Below are 16,105 nucleotides of genomic sequence, written 5' to 3'. Positions count from 1 at the left end.
CAGTGAACTCATTGTCATGTTCAAGAAACCAATTTGAAATGTTTCGAGCTTTGTGACATGGTGCATTATCCTGCTGGAAGTAGCCATCAGAGGATGGGTACATGGTGGTCATAAAGGGATGGACATGGTCAGAAACAATGCTCAGGTAGGCCATGGCATTTAAACGATGCCCAATTGGCACTAAGGGGCCTAAAGTGTGCCAAGTAAACATCCCCCACACCATTACACCACCACCACCAGCCTGCACAGTGGAAACAAGGCATGATGGATCCATGTTCTCATTCTGTTTATGCCAAATTCTGACTCTACCATCTGAATGTCTTGACCAGGACCACACCCCTAAATGCATTGAAGCAACTGCCATGTGATTGGTTGATTAGATAATTGCATTAATGATAAATTGAACAGGTGTTCCTAATAATCCTTTAGGTGAGTGTATATTTGTTTGTGGGTTTGTGTCTGTTTGAGGAGGGTTTCTGTGTGGGTGTTGGTGTGCACGCATAAATTACAAAATATATATCGGAGTTGAAATGATGCTAATACTGATGGTTTACAAATAATGTCTGCTTGATCATGGCTGAGCTACTCCGAAATAAAAATAGAATAAAAATCTATATCAGCATATTAAATATGTATAGTTAAAAATCACTTAAACAACAAACAAAAAAACACAAACAATCTGCACTGTTCATTTGAGTTCAAAACATACCATGTCCAACATCTTTTTTCAAAAAGCCAATTCTGAATGCAGAGTTGCCAGCTTCAACTAAAAGTTCCAGTCCATTGATCAGGCAAAACTTGCCCAGGAGGTCTGAAACATAGTTAAATAGTGTGTGGTTATTCAGTGGACATGGCAACATTAAATCAGGGAAAAGGTGAGGAAAACAAGCAGTAAACTGCTGAAACCCTTAATAGAGTATCTCATGTACTTTAGTATTCAGACCCTTTATCCATTACTTTCTAGAAGTGCCTATAGCAATGATAACAGTTTTAAGTCTTCCTGGGTGTGCCTTTACCAGCTTTGCACACTTTGATATGGGCAGTTTTTCCCATTGTTCCTTACAGTTCATCTCAAGCTCTGTCAGATTGGATGGGGACCAAAGTCTGGCCATTGGCTAGGCCAGTCATGGACATTCACAGCATAGTCTTGGCTGTGTGCTTTGGGTCGTTGTTGTCCTGAATCCTCACCCCAGTCTGGGGTCCTGTGCCCTCTGGATCAGGTTTTCTTCAAGGACCTCTCTAATTTGCTCTGCTCAGTCTGATTCTTGACCAAGTCCCTGCCGCTGAGAAGCATCCCCATAGCATGATGATCCCACCAAACCTGCTTAACCACAGGAGTGGTATTAGCTAGGTGACGAGCGGTACGTTGTCTTTGCCGAACGCACCACTTGGCCTTCAGTCCTAATAGTTTGATTCACAAAATATTTATTTTCTTCCTGAACAAGGCCCATCTTTCCTGGTTACTTAGTTTGGGCGGACAGCCAGCTCTAGGAAATCTTGGTGGTTCCATTATTCCGAGGTGTCCTGGGAACAATGCCTCAGCAATCTTCTTTACAGTCTTCCCCAGATTGCCTTGACACAATTCGGAAATTCTTAGAAGTCTACAGAGATTTCTGACTTCATTATTGTGTTTCAGGGGATCGATTAAACCTTTAAGAGGTAAGGTTTCAAAACATGTTAAGGGACTGCTTTGTTGTAATGGGGTAACACTGGAATTCCAGAAAAGAAAGTAAAAGGTTGTGTGTGTGTGTGTGTGTGTTGTATCTCATCCCTCATTTCCATAAGGAAACCCAGAGCAGGGAAAACAATCAGAAAACCACTGTTATATAAAAAACGTATTTAAGACTTTTAAATGGCAAAGTAAGACACATTGGATATCTGATTCCAGTCCGGAGGGAGAAATATGCTCACAACAAAGGAAACTATTGAATCTGACTTTATTGATGTTTGTTCGTATTTCCCTATGGGGTTGTCCTACCTGGAAGTGTTGTAGTTTATAGCAATTGAAGGGGAATCAATATGTTATTCAACACCAGGTACCTTGTTTCATTTGTGGCAACAGTGTTTTTTTTGTGTGGATGGATGAGGAGAAGGATAGGCACATTAACATTGATTTCAAAGTAGCAGACACACCATACACCTTGGTTGAGCTTATCTGAAAATAGTTTTGGCAGGGTTTGTAATGTTTGGGTAAGCAGCCACACTGACTTGTATGTTTACCATCCATTGCCTCATTATTCCGAGGTGTTCTCTCTAATCGCTTACAATTTCCAACCTTGTCCGCTGATAACACCTAGTTATTTGCGTCGAATAAATGGGCTTTTGCACATTTGAGTGTTCGCCTTGATTTGGTACCAGTGGAACTGTAGCCCAGCACCTGGTTAATAAATTCCGCACGGAGAACCCCAAAAGACTTTTACGAAGTTCTAAGAATGCACCATCGAGGGCATACTGTCAGGCTACATCAGTGTCTGGCACGACAACTGCTCCACCTGCCATCGCTTGGCCCTTCAGAGGGTGGGTCGGTCATTCTGATGCACCGTCAGGGCTACCACTGCCTGCCCTCCAGGACATTTACTCCATGTATGACAGCCACACGTTTCATTGTGTACCTCAGCTATCTGAGCCACGGGCTGCTCAAAGGTAATCTTGTAGCTCAGATTGTTCACAGACGATTCAGGAGAATCATAACCGAGACAGAAACGGGAAGAAAGGTTTCCACCCCAGGGCATCAAACTGTAAATCTAACTGCTGAACTGCACTATGACCTCAGAACCCCTTTTCCCACACAGTCTGTGGGATAGGGTCACAACTTTACTTTACTGGTGTATTCCATAACCACTCAGAACCATATTTATTGTGTAGTGTATTTAATTCTACAAGGCTCCCTGGATCCTCAAAAAAAATATAGAATTAGTCCCTCCATAGCTGGACCGATGGTTGTCAAAAATAAACAGGGAGAATAAGCCTGTTTGGAGTACTCAGAATCAATATATTTTTCATAGTTTCTTACATTGCACTGCAAGTCTGGACATAAGGCTATTTATAGCGCCTGCTGGAAGACTCGTGAGTTTACTTAGCAGATTGCCTCCCTCTGCTGTGGATTCCCATTCCTATAATCAAACCTGTTGACCCAACAGAACTGAACTAGGCAGGACTCATTTTCATTCATTGTTCTTTTCTGCTGGGTTGGGCTTACATGGAGGGTATCTTGGGCTGAATTGGATAAGGCATTTCAGCCATCTCAGGTTTGGTGTATACTGTAACCTCAGTCAATATAAGAACCAACTGCACACTGCAGTTAATGTGGGGCTGTCTAGTATAGCAAGCTGTCTGGCAGCATGTGACAACACAATTGCCCAGTGGAGGCGTGATGGGTTTTGCCTTCAAGTTCTTTAATAGTGAAGGTCCCAAAGGGGACCAAAGTCTTAGCCTAACCACTGGACGTGGTTGGAGTCTGGAGATTGACTTACTCAACTATATCTTGGAGGCAGAAATGAATGTGGTTTCCTGACTCAATGGAGAGGGAGAGCCTAAGGTATAGCTAATGATTCATGTCGATTTTAGCCAAAATGGCTTTTGATAGTGATGAGTTGGAGCACATCTCCACCTGCATCCTCTCACACTGTAATATTTAGAGCCAGAATGGCTGCACCTTTGCACTAAGCAAAGCAGCTAGATGACCGCTGCTATCCCTTGGACGGACATAAGAGAGACCCCAAGGCTATGTGTGTTCAGCCAGCTGTAACTGAGTGAACTCAGTGCCTAACATTAGAGCCAAAATGGCGGCGACAAAAATGCAAAACACTCCTTCAGCAGCCCAGCTGCCCAGTTTCACCACTGTAGTCCTGCATCTGTCGTTTCCTTCTGACTGAGCTTCAGCCAGAGCTAGCGTTTTAGTCACAGTCAGTTCCACACACAGTTTTCATTACCAGTACACTAATGACGCTGTGGTTCTAATCAATGAATTGACATTGTGTTTATCTCAGAGTGGGTATTCGAAAAACGTTTAAATTCCCCCACGTGTTGGGGCCAAGCGTCAAACATATCAAAGTACTTAGTTCTAATATGGTTTTTAAATGTGAAGAATGTTAAATGTGACGCAGCACATGATCACTATCTATCACTCATCTTACAGTGTTGAAAGTAAAAATCCGTGTGTGTGCGCGTATGCTTGCTGCACCGGTGCTACCAGGCAGAAGTAGACGCCTACCTTTCATCGTGACATGAAGCACTGAGTCCGGTTACTCTCTGCTACCCAAATCGTTGACCAAACACGGTCACGTGATGACATCTCAGCGCCGCAGCACCAGCAACCTCTGCGATGCTTAGTTTGATGCCATTACGTGCCTGCATACTATTCATATTTTTAAATTGCCTTTTCTAATTACTGAAGCTGTTCTTTAGCACGAGAAGTATTGTGCAGTAATCAAATAGCCTACATATGCTAAGTCAGAGGACCGTAGCGTTACCCTCACTTTGATTAACCGTCAAAGTTTCTGTTCATGGTGTTTCCTTGTCTGTCACTCTGAATCGTGTGTCTGGGAGAATAGGGAGAAAGAGGTGGGAGGGAGCAAAAGATTGAGAGGGAGGAGAAGGATGGAGACTGGAGGAAGGGACAGATTGCCAGATTAATCAAATACAGACTTTAATCGTTGTTACCCGCGGCTTCCGCTGAAAGCAGGGACGGATCAATCTGAAATCTGAAAGTCAGATGGAATGTCTGACAAAGCTCTTCAGTCAAAAACCCCTCAGAGGCTTCGGAGACTGAGAGAGACTTCTGTGAACCACTACCAAATCAACTCCTAAGAAGCTCCAAAAGCGGCAAAGATCCATGTTTGTTGAGTTGTTGGGAATTTTCGCGGTCCTGAATCCATGCTGTGTGTGCCGACGCCAACTCTCGTTAAGCGCATTATGGTGACGGCCCGTTATCTAAGCGTTTCAACCAGAATCTCTATTTGCAATTAGCACCGCGAACCACTTTCCGCACTCCAAACTTTTTAGACTGTGACAGACACGTTGGATGAGTTCGTCTTGAGCAGACGCGCTGCGACAGAGTTTTGCGTCATGACAATGGGCAAAACTCGTTATGGCTCCGAGTGCGGGATCAACTTCATCTCTAGTTCTATGGCTGTATCGCAGTGTACCCCCCCCCCCCCCCCCCTTCTGGACGCTGTCCAGATGGATTACTAACTGGACACCAGAGAGGGAGATGGACCGGAGAACTGACAAACAAACATGGACAGGCGCATACAGACGTAGGGCACACGAACTCTTTCACACACACACACACACACACACCCCTTATTAGCCCCAGAGATTTGAGGAGGCAGCAGATTGGTATGAGAAACAGCAGGCCATTTCAGTCAGTTTGGCTGCAGGAAAGGAGGAAAACAAATGCCTTTTCTCCAGCAAACTGTCCCTGGACCAGACCTGAGTTCAAATATTAAAGTCTACTCTGAGGGTTGGCTTGAAGTGCCAGGTGGATGGTATTTGCTTGTTGATAATTCCATTGGTTCTACAGGCTTTAACTTGAAAGTTTAAAAAAAAAAAGTGCTGTAATATTGTGTTCTCGGAGAAGACTTTTGCCCCAGAGTTTTGTCAGAGCTGGAAAGATAGACCTGTCTGTGTCTTAGTCAGATTAGAAAAGACCAACTACTCTGGGCGTGTTCTGTGCCAAAATGTCTGATTCCTTCTCAATTGAGTTTAGGCTTACAGCTCTCAGTGAGGTGCAGAGAAGCTTTGGCTTGTTGGGAGAACGGGATAGAAAGAGTGTGTGTATATACATATTACTATACATTATACATTTAAAGGACTAGATGTAAAACAGGATGAGAGCCTTTAAGAAAAAGAGAGTGGAACAGAGGAAGGAGATTGATAGGCAGAGAAAAAGAACAGGGGAAATAGATGTGGCGCAGATTACACCACAAAGCTTCCTTAGGGACACATTATGGAATTCAAACGGTCTCCTTTCTATTTCACTGGATTCTTGAGTGACAGTTTATATAGTTATCAATCAAAGTCACTATGCTAAGCGGAGGAGGATGCCTACACACGCCAAACTTTCCTCTGATTATTTTCTCAATGACTATCTGGGCCCGTGTTTAAAAAGCAGGGTCTACGAAGAGTGTTTACATTTAGATCATGCTGAACAAAGACAGAGGGGACCTGATCCTATAACAGCACTAGACACTGACGCTGTAACAGATGATTAGCAGACAAAACCCAGTTGTGAGGCAGTTGTTTATTTAATTTTGAATTGGCAGCAGCTTCGAACTGGTTCAGGAGTCAAGGACATGTGTCCTCCTGAGCCTATCCCTCCAGACCATAACGCTTATAACACTGCTCCCTCAACCAAGAACCAATGGCACTTCACTGGTTAATGGCCACAGTTAAGCTTGCAGGTGCCCAAATCAACCAGAAGGAGTCACTAGAACACGACAAGGCAACAACACATAGAACCTTAGTCACAATAACATAATAATACTAACAACAATAATAACAATGGGTGGCTGCATTTGTTCTATTTCACACATGTACATTGTGTATTATACAAAACATTTCTTATTTGCCTATCACATTAAGACACAGCTGTTATTAATGGCCACCTTGGAACCCTATAGGTTACCTGCCTTGCTCAAGGGCTGGACAACAGTTACTGGCACCGTGCCCTGTATGAAACGAGCAACCACCAGACATTCTGGATCCCTCGGGCCGTTGTTCACTTGCCTTGCTTTGTCTTTCCAGGTTGTTCTCGTGACAGAGACATGCCCTCGTGTTCCCCCCCGCCATCAAACAAATGCCAACCCAAGTAGATGAAGGACCGTCTCTGTCTTATGAATCATTAGGAGCCAGTTTCCCCAGACACAGATTAAGCCCTAGAACTAACTACTGTTCTACCAGGCCAACATACCATGTGTTTTAAAAGACAGACTTTAGGACATGGTGTTCAGTGGTAGTAATTATAATGGTTTGGAAGTGTGTGGTAAGTAGCTTAATTATGATGATGTTATGTTGGTTTAGAGGGTTGCGTTGAGAGGTTGATGGAGTGCAGCAGGTGGCCTACTGGATAGAGCATCTGACCAGTAATCGAGAAATCGCTACATTGAATAAACAAACCGGAATCGTGAACAGTCTGTTGTTTTGTCCCTGAGAAAGCCAGTAGACCCAAGTTGCTCTGTGAGTTGTTCCTGTAAATGACAATGTATTGTTTGTAAAATTAAATAAGGGTAAAGCAATTATTTAAAAAAGTATTTCCATCAAAAACCATTTTAAGCATTATTATCCAAATTAATTTAAAGTTAATAGTTTCAGGGAAAGTCTACAGCTGTGTCTGACTGTACTGAAACACAGTACTATATTTAAGTTTATTTTAGCTTCCTAATTACCATTCTAATGAACGGAGATGATGAAAACCATTTCCTTCTTATTAGTACAATGAATTACATAAATTCGTAACTGTTTTTTAAGCCAAAATAGTTGGTCATGTAAAGTTTAATAGACCCATTAAATGCGAAGCATATTTAGAATTGGCCTACACTAAAAAGTATGGTTTGTGGAGGATATCTTATTTTTTTTTCCAAATTAAAACTGTTGTAGAATATTTATATATTCTTCAAAGAACTCTTCAAAAGTATGGCTACTCAAATAACCTTTCATAAATAACCTTTTTGGTGTTTATTTTTGAGGGGTAGGTTCTTCAAATCTTTTTTGGATGAACAATTAATAACCCTAAGTTTATAACGCCTAACGGATCTTTCAACAACCTTTTATTTTAGGAGTGTATGAGCAGCCAAATAGCAACAATGTCGTATCTGATTCATGTCTAAAAGGCCAGGTGCAGTCAAATGCTATTTCCCTGCTCACTGAAATTGAAAAAAGTATAATGATTCCCCATTGGAGCTTTAAAAAATAAATAAAAAAGCTGTTCGGCTGAGAGGAACGTTTTGCTTACTTTGTGACATTGCAAATGTGATGTGATTACAAAAGACCTATGACTGTACATTTGGATAAGCGGGTGGAATATAAAATCAGCAAATTAGGTCTATACACAAAAACGGATAATTCCATTTCATTCCAAACGCCCACACAATCAGACTGAGCATTTAAAAGGAGGCTCCGGGATACATGCTCAACTTTCTTTTAAGTTACATTTAAAAAAATAAACTTACGACATTACACATACTAATTAAGTAAAAGATATTTCATGGGTACTTCAATCCAAATATCACAGCCAGAGTACTGAGACACACACATACACACAAACACACACCATACATTAACAGGATAGTCAGTGGTCCACCTATCCTGAGGGAGGAAGTCTTCACGGACATTTCAAGGTGACCCTTAACTGCGACTCACTGAAGGTCACTCCGGGGTTAGGACTTAGTGACACGGTGTCACCGCCTTTCACCGCGCGGCCTCGGAGGGCCCACGGACTGACAGAAGAGACGAGGGAGACTGACAAGGCTCTGGAAGTATTCTTTCAGCCAGGCACACGTCAGGGGTCTTCACGGGAAACCAAATGTCATTTAACCGCATTCCACTCCGCACCAGCGGAATGCACAGTGGAGCCGGAGCGTCCGTTAGTATGAGCGTGCGTTTGCATGAAACATCACATTCATCATACTAATTTGGAGACCGGGGTTCGAATCCTGCTCGCACGTTAGCTCAGGGGCTCCACGGAAGACGGTGCAATTAACCCAGAAGTGTCCAGGTTTTTGGGATAGGAATCGTACGTGGTTCCCTTATCTCAGCAGGTGCAAGTGACACCTTGTGGCGGCTTGGGGCGTCTGTGAGCTCAAACAAGGTAGAAGGCCGGAGAATTCATGTGAGGACCCTGGTCAAAGTTTCCTGGTTCAGGGAGCATTGTGAGAGTCAGAACAGAAAGGCTTTGGAAGAGGTGAGTCAACTTTGACGGTCATCCAATAGTTGGGAGTTGCTGCAAAAAAATCTGGGCCTTAATCACAAAAAATGGTAGAGTTTGAAAAATTATTAAAATAATTACAAAGTTGCTGTGGGGAGGAATTACCATCTACATTCAGATTGTCGAACATTACTTTTTCGGCTTCGACCAGATCCAGAAAATGGCTTATTCGTCAAAATTAAAATTGTAATTCTCAATACATTATTTGGGAATTTTTTTTTGCTCCCAGACTGTTTAGCTTTATGTGAATGTAGGCCCATTATCATTTTCTAGTTTCCACCCGCATGAAATTAGTGTTTTTACTCAAAGTATGCCTGTGGGTCAGACTGGACTGCCTGGGGCCAAATGTTTTACAAACACATGGTCTAAAACTCTCTGAAGCTTCTCTGCCACTTTAGATGGTCCTCTTTCACGTTCTTCCTCTAAGCCAATCTCTCCTTTTCGTAGCTTTAACAAGACTCTCACCCCCACTACTACATCACCATGAATCAGTTTGATTTGTTAGGAGCCGCGAGGAGAAGGAAATTAACATTCATTAAGTTGAACACACTTCCACTCTTTTTTCCCTGTGTATGCGTGCGCGTGCGAGTCAATTTGGCGTAGAGCTAAAGGCTTCTTTCAACACTGGGAACTTCGCTGTGCATAAGCTGCATTGAGAAAGGCCTCAGGATTCCATTCCCATTCAATAACACTGGAAAAGACGTCTGCGAGCTTTCCTCGTTCCCAAAGAAAATAGGAAAGCTATTGAGCTTGTGATGGGACCGACTGTTTAGCCTATGTATACACCATTAGACATCTGGGAGATGGACCAAACATAACTCTGGGAAGAACTGCGCTTCATTTTCCCATTCACCGCTGTATGGCATAACTATTAACAGTACAAAACATGCGTCCCAAATGGCAGCCAATTCCCTATATAGTGCACTCCTTTCAACTAGAGTCTCATGGGCCCTGTTCAAAAGTAGTGCACTATGAATGGAACAGGGTGCTGTCTGGGAGGCAAATGGACACTGTCTGCACCTACGCTCGATTCATGAGATTCACGCTCGCTCGGCGCATAATATTCACCTCACTGACTGGAGGCACTGGTGTCGGGGCGGTTAAAGCAGGACGCGAGGTCCGCGTGCACACGCATCCAGATGTGTTGAGCTGTCTGGCACAAAATGGTCACCGTGCCTCACCCAGGCAAGTTCTATGCATTGTGGCGGGTGAGGCGAGCGTCCCCCTGGCTATGTGAAGTGCTTTGAGTATCACTCAGTTGGCAGAAAGGCGCTGCATGAATCCGATTTGTTATTATTATAAACACACACAGATGGGATCGGGTTTTGTTACATGTTAGGAATTTATATTGTTTCCGTGAAATGTAGTTATTTCTATTTAGTTGTATTTTTTAACAACTGTAGAGATCTATATTTTGTATTTTCAAAAGTCCTGATAGGTATGTGGTCTTGTTCAGGGGAGATGCTCATTCGAATAATAATAATGATCACATTTTCATTTTGTTTATTTAGTGTCCAAATGAACTTGATGTCAGTTCAACCGAATGAAGCAGAAAACAACCATAGATCAGTGCGAATGCACTGTTACCGTTACGAATGTTGTTGTAGCTAATGGTGGGCACGCACTTACAGATGAATTATGTATGCTGCAAATAAGAGAATTCAGTAACATTTTAAAGGTCCGTAATAAACTATTGTTAAGGCATTTATAAACTATTCATGAAGCACTGTGTTTGCCTATACATTTCCATAAGCAAATTATTCGTGAATGTGTAAACATCTCCGTAAAAATCCTTTGCTTATTAAACCGGCTACTGCTGGGATGTCTACCAATGGCCCGCCCATCTTTTTATGAGTGGCAGCAAAAATATGCTACTAATGATTCACAAATGCTTAATAAATGTAGGCGTAATCATTGTTAAATGTTAACATACTTCTATACATGCCTTTATAAATGGTCTAATACGGTTCTTAAAATGAAGTCCATAAGTGGGTATAATTGTGTAGTGAGTGGACGTGGAGGGAGTTATTTTTCAGGCAGGGAGACGTCGTCATTCAGCCCATGGCAAGGTCTGTCTTCCATTAGAGAGACGACACATACCCATTGCAGCTCCTGTCCAGTCGACAGAAAGAGGGCCGTTGTCCCACAGCAATTAGAGAAGCTCAGAGAACTACCCAATGTGTGTGTGTGTGCGTGCGTGCGTGTGTATGTGGGGAGGGGGGTAGAACAGGAAATCCAATTTCCCAGACCAGGGGCTCTTCTGGCAAAACAACATCTTGATTCCTACAAGTTGTTAATATACAGAGATTTATAAATGTCCCTTCACTCAGTTCAGGGGGTGTTGTGCTCTGTCAATGAGGGAGATTTAAAACCGGTTTTAACCATGTTTGCTTTTTTTTTCCTTCACTTGCAGGGCTGGCACTTTTATCCTGATGTCCTATGGCTTTATAGTGACGCAGTGTACTCTAGTGTGGCGTCTTTAAAATGATATCTCACCCTCAATCTGTCTTCCTTTCAATTTTCCTCACCTCCGTCCCACCTGTCTCTTCACTCTCCTTTCTTAGCTGAACCAACTCCCTCTGCCCCTGTAATAGACTGAAACATAATCAATTATATTTGTGAGAGGAGCAAGGTGACGGAAATCAACATTCAAATCTTCAACACTTCCTCTGTGTGTGCGCGCGTGTTGTGTGACACTGAGCCTCAGGCGTAAGGTCTGCGATTCATTCGAACGGGCTATAGCAACGTTAACACAGAGTCTTTAATCACAACATGACATTTGTCACCCCACACTTCAATTCGGGAAAAGTGAAAAACTAACAGTAAAGGGAGCAGCCTAACCAGTAGTTACAGGTTTTCATAGAGTACGTAGAGTTAATTTGATAATTGGAAAACGAGCGAGTGTGTGAATACGACAATGCAGGCTTGATTGAAATGAGTCCAAGTTGTTACCTCATAGCTTGGCTGACGCAACCAGACACGTCGACAGTAGAACTTTGAGAGCTGGTGTCAGCCAGGCAAGTTACCCCGGGAATCTTGACAGGATTAAAAAAAAAAAATTAATCCTCAAAGCACCGGGACCGGACAGATCTAGTAGTCTATGCCTGCTCAGACAAAGGCACCCTTTTTGACAGGGTTTGCGTGCGAGATAACACTGTGATTCTATAGAAAGACGGATCGCCTCAGATCTGTCATTAATCTCTTCATTTGCGCATGGTTGTTTTGCTGGTGAGTATAGGTTTGTGAAGGACAGTTCTTCTACTAGACAGACGTCGCCGTATAATAGGTCCAAGGACGCTGGTTTCTGTGAAGCAATGTTGTGCTTTAGCAGTGGCCCTCGCCTCCTCTCCACGTTCTGCCAATTTGTGACAGACTCCGCGGCCGTTTCTCCTACTGAAAGACAGGATGCGGGAGAGTGAGAACAAATAATACTTTTTAAACACGTGTCTTTCCCATCCACGGGTTGAGTTTGTTTTGTATAAGAGGCAATGACACGGACAAAAGTTTTCACCAGCAAATGGTGCTGTCGCTGAGGCATACCATCCAGAATTAGAAGCACCCAAGGTTAATAAGAACAAAAAAGCCTCTGAAAAAATATGTTGTTTACAAATTGTTGTTTACCTGCAGGAACTTACACTCAAACAAATCATATGAATCTAACCTTGAGGGAAAATGGTGTGAAGAAAAATAATTACAGTAAGAAATACGCATGCCTTAATTACTGGCAGCCCTGCATTTTGTACTCGGTGCGTCCGAGATAACAGCTCTGATTAATATCCTATGATGTTTGAGCTGACAGAAAACACAGGGAAAGATAAGATCATTCCTCCCTGCAGAAACTCTCCAGATCATTCAGAGTTCTTGGTCTCTACTTGTGGACGGTCCTCTTCAGCTCACTCACAAGTGGTAAATGGGACTAAGGTCAGGTGACTGTGACAGCCATTGCAAAACCTAGATCCTATGGTCAGTGAATAGTTTTTGTGTGGATGTGGAGGTATGCTTTGGAGTGTTGTCCTCCAACAACAACCTCCTGGTCCATGTTGCCATGTTTCCCTACACGGTTCCCAGGGCCTTTTGTAAAACAGCCCCACATCATACTTTGGAAGTAAAACATCCTACTTCACAGTGGGTATTAGGTTCTACTCTGCATGACAATGGCTCTTTTTACAACAAACCCACATCTGGAATTTTCTGCCATTTAGATTCATCATACTGTATAACATGGTTCTATTTAAAGTTCCAATGACATTTATCAAACTGCAGGTGCTTATACGTTTGTGGTTTAGTGACAGCAAAGGCTTTCTGTTGGCAACCCATCCAAATGACTATAAGTGTACATTGTACTTTTGGAGACTTGACCCAAAGATGTAATCAACTACAATTCTCCACTGTGATCCATGGAGATTTGTTTTGCCACCATCCTTCTCACTTTGAGTGGGGGGAAAATGTGTGTCCTCTTCCAGGCAGGTTCATCACAGTTGCTTAACATGTATTAATCATTGCCCTAATAGTGGAGATGGTATTTTCAGGTATGTAGCCATCTTTTTATTGCCACTGGCTGATTTTAAAAGGTCAACAACCAACCTAAACCATCTATGACAGGATTTGTAGAAGAAACAGACTTTAACCTTTAACTTCTTTACCAGTTCAACGTTTAAAAAAAGAACAGCTTATCATCTAACCAAATACCAAGGAATTTGTGAAAGGTAACAGGCTTTATAAAAGAACCATTCTCTGTAGTAATTTTAAAATCATCCAGACCTAGACTTTGGGACCTAGGCAATAATAATAATAATGTTGTTTACTTGCATTTAGAACTAATCTGATATCCAAAAGTAATTGTTTTGGTAACAGTTGCAAATCAGACTGCAGGTGTGCAAAAGCTTTTGCTACAGAGGGAGCATCAGAGTATAGTACAGTGTCATCAACAGAAATAAAAAAGGTCTCAGAGTTAGAGATATTAACAACATACAGGGCACATAGTAAAGGACCTAATATTGAATCCTGGCTAACTACTTTCTGAACCTCCCCATACAGACAACAGACGCCCCTGTTCATCCCGCAAGGACCATCTCACACAGACGACGTCTTCTAAAGAGCACACAGACGGTCTCATACAGATGGCCTCATACCAGTGCCTCTTTCCTGGAGCAGAGGTATGCCACCGCTGAAATCTAACATTTCAATTCTGAAACTATAGCAAAGGTGTGCGTTATCAGAGTAGAACTCAGACAGTTCTTAGGGCAACAGTTTGTTACAGTAAATACAATGACATGAACAATAAAACCAAATGGCCCTGGACCTCCTAGGTGCCACTGCTGCTAACACAGACTCCTGTTTGGGTAAAGTCACTGAAAACACAAATACCTTGAAACAAATCTCTTTGTTCCATATTTTCAAATCAGCAAAACAGAAAAAATGGAGTATAGATAAATACAAACACCATTTCAATAAGCGACCATGAAATTTTCGCCTAGAAATCAAGCTAAGAAGTATCCTATAAAAAACTGTCAAAATGTTTCCAAATTGATCAGGGTCTAAAAGGTTTTATACACTGTAGTGTAGACTGTAAATCAATAAAAAGTGGGTAAAAATCGCAAAATGTTATATGTAAATGTCTCAAAAATATCATTGTGTGCATAATTGTCTCCATTAATCACTACTGTGTGTTGACAGAGAGGCTGAACACTCAAATTCCCTGTGAATTTTCCACTGTTCACCATGAAATACTAAATTTCTGTCTCAGCTTTTTGGTGGCGGATCATAACGTCTGTGCCCCATGAGACGCTATGTATCTCAGAAATTCTGAATCTATTATAAATGTTGACTTTTTGAAAAAAAAAATATTACACGTACAGTACAACAATACAATTGGCAGCTGAAGTTGACTAAATGCTTGACTATAATTTGTATAATGGTGAAATGTATAAAGTACAGACAATCAGCCCTAACTTGAGGGTATTTTCATCCATTTTGTATGAACCATTTAGAGCATAACAGCATATCTTGTACATATACCGATCAGCCATAACATTAGGACCACTGACTGGTGAATAACACTGATTATCTCGTTATCATGGCACCGGTCAGTGGGTGGGATATATTAGGTAGCAATTAAACATTCTGTCCTCAAAGTTGATGTGTTAGAAGCAGGTCAAAACGGGGCCCATATGGAAAATAAAGATATTTTTGCAATGCAAAATGCATGTAGAATATATGATGAATATATGTCGAATACATTTAACTTAATTCAAAATGCATTTCAGGTATCAAAATGTATTTCACCTTATATTCTGAAATGTATTTAAAATTGTATACATACATTTATCTTTATTCAAAATACATTTCAGGTATCAAAATGTATTTCACCTTTTACTCTGAAATGTATTTAGAAAAGTATAAATACCTTTAACTTTATTAAAAATAAATGTAATCTATCAAAATACATTTCAGTTTTGTCCAAATGTATTTCACCGTCAACAATGCTCTCATTACAATTGTAATGTATTATAGAAAATACATTATAAAATGTATTTTGAAGCCTGTATTAAAAAGCATTTTTCAGATCCTTAGAAAGTAAAATGACGTATTGATTACATCACATTTAGGTGAAACACATTTTATAAATATACATTACCAAAATACATTTAATCTTATAGTCACAAATAATGTACTAAGGAAAACTTGGTAGGACCACTACTTGCCTCTTCCAAAGATATAATCCTGTTTGGAGTAGTGTTTAGTGTGCCTGACTGTGGAACATAAGTTTGCAGGTTTCGAAACACCACCTGGCTGACATATATTTTTTTAAATGCATTAAAAAAAGTTATAAATATATTTAAGAGGCCAATTTCAAACATTTTGAATACAAATGTATTCAGGAATATATTTTCCAAATGTGTTCAAAAATATATTTAAAATACATTTATGTTCTGTATGGGGCAAGCATAAGGATCCTGAGAGACTTTGACAAAGGCCAAATTGTGATGGCTACACGACTGGGTCGGAGCATCTCCAAAACTGCAGTCCTTGTGGGGTGTTCCCGGTCTGCAGTGGTCAGTACCTATCAAAAATGGTCCAAGGAAGGAAAAGTGGTGAACCGGCGACAGGGTCATGGACAGCCAAGGCTCATTGATGTACATAGAGAGCGAAGGCTGGCCCGTGTGGTCCGATCCAACA

This window comes from Esox lucius, chromosome 25 (assembly GCF_011004845.1).
Source record: "Esox lucius isolate fEsoLuc1 chromosome 25, fEsoLuc1.pri, whole genome shotgun sequence".
NCBI lineage: Eukaryota > Metazoa > Chordata > Actinopteri > Esociformes > Esocidae > Esox > Esox lucius.
This window is presented reverse-complemented; position numbering follows the sequence as displayed.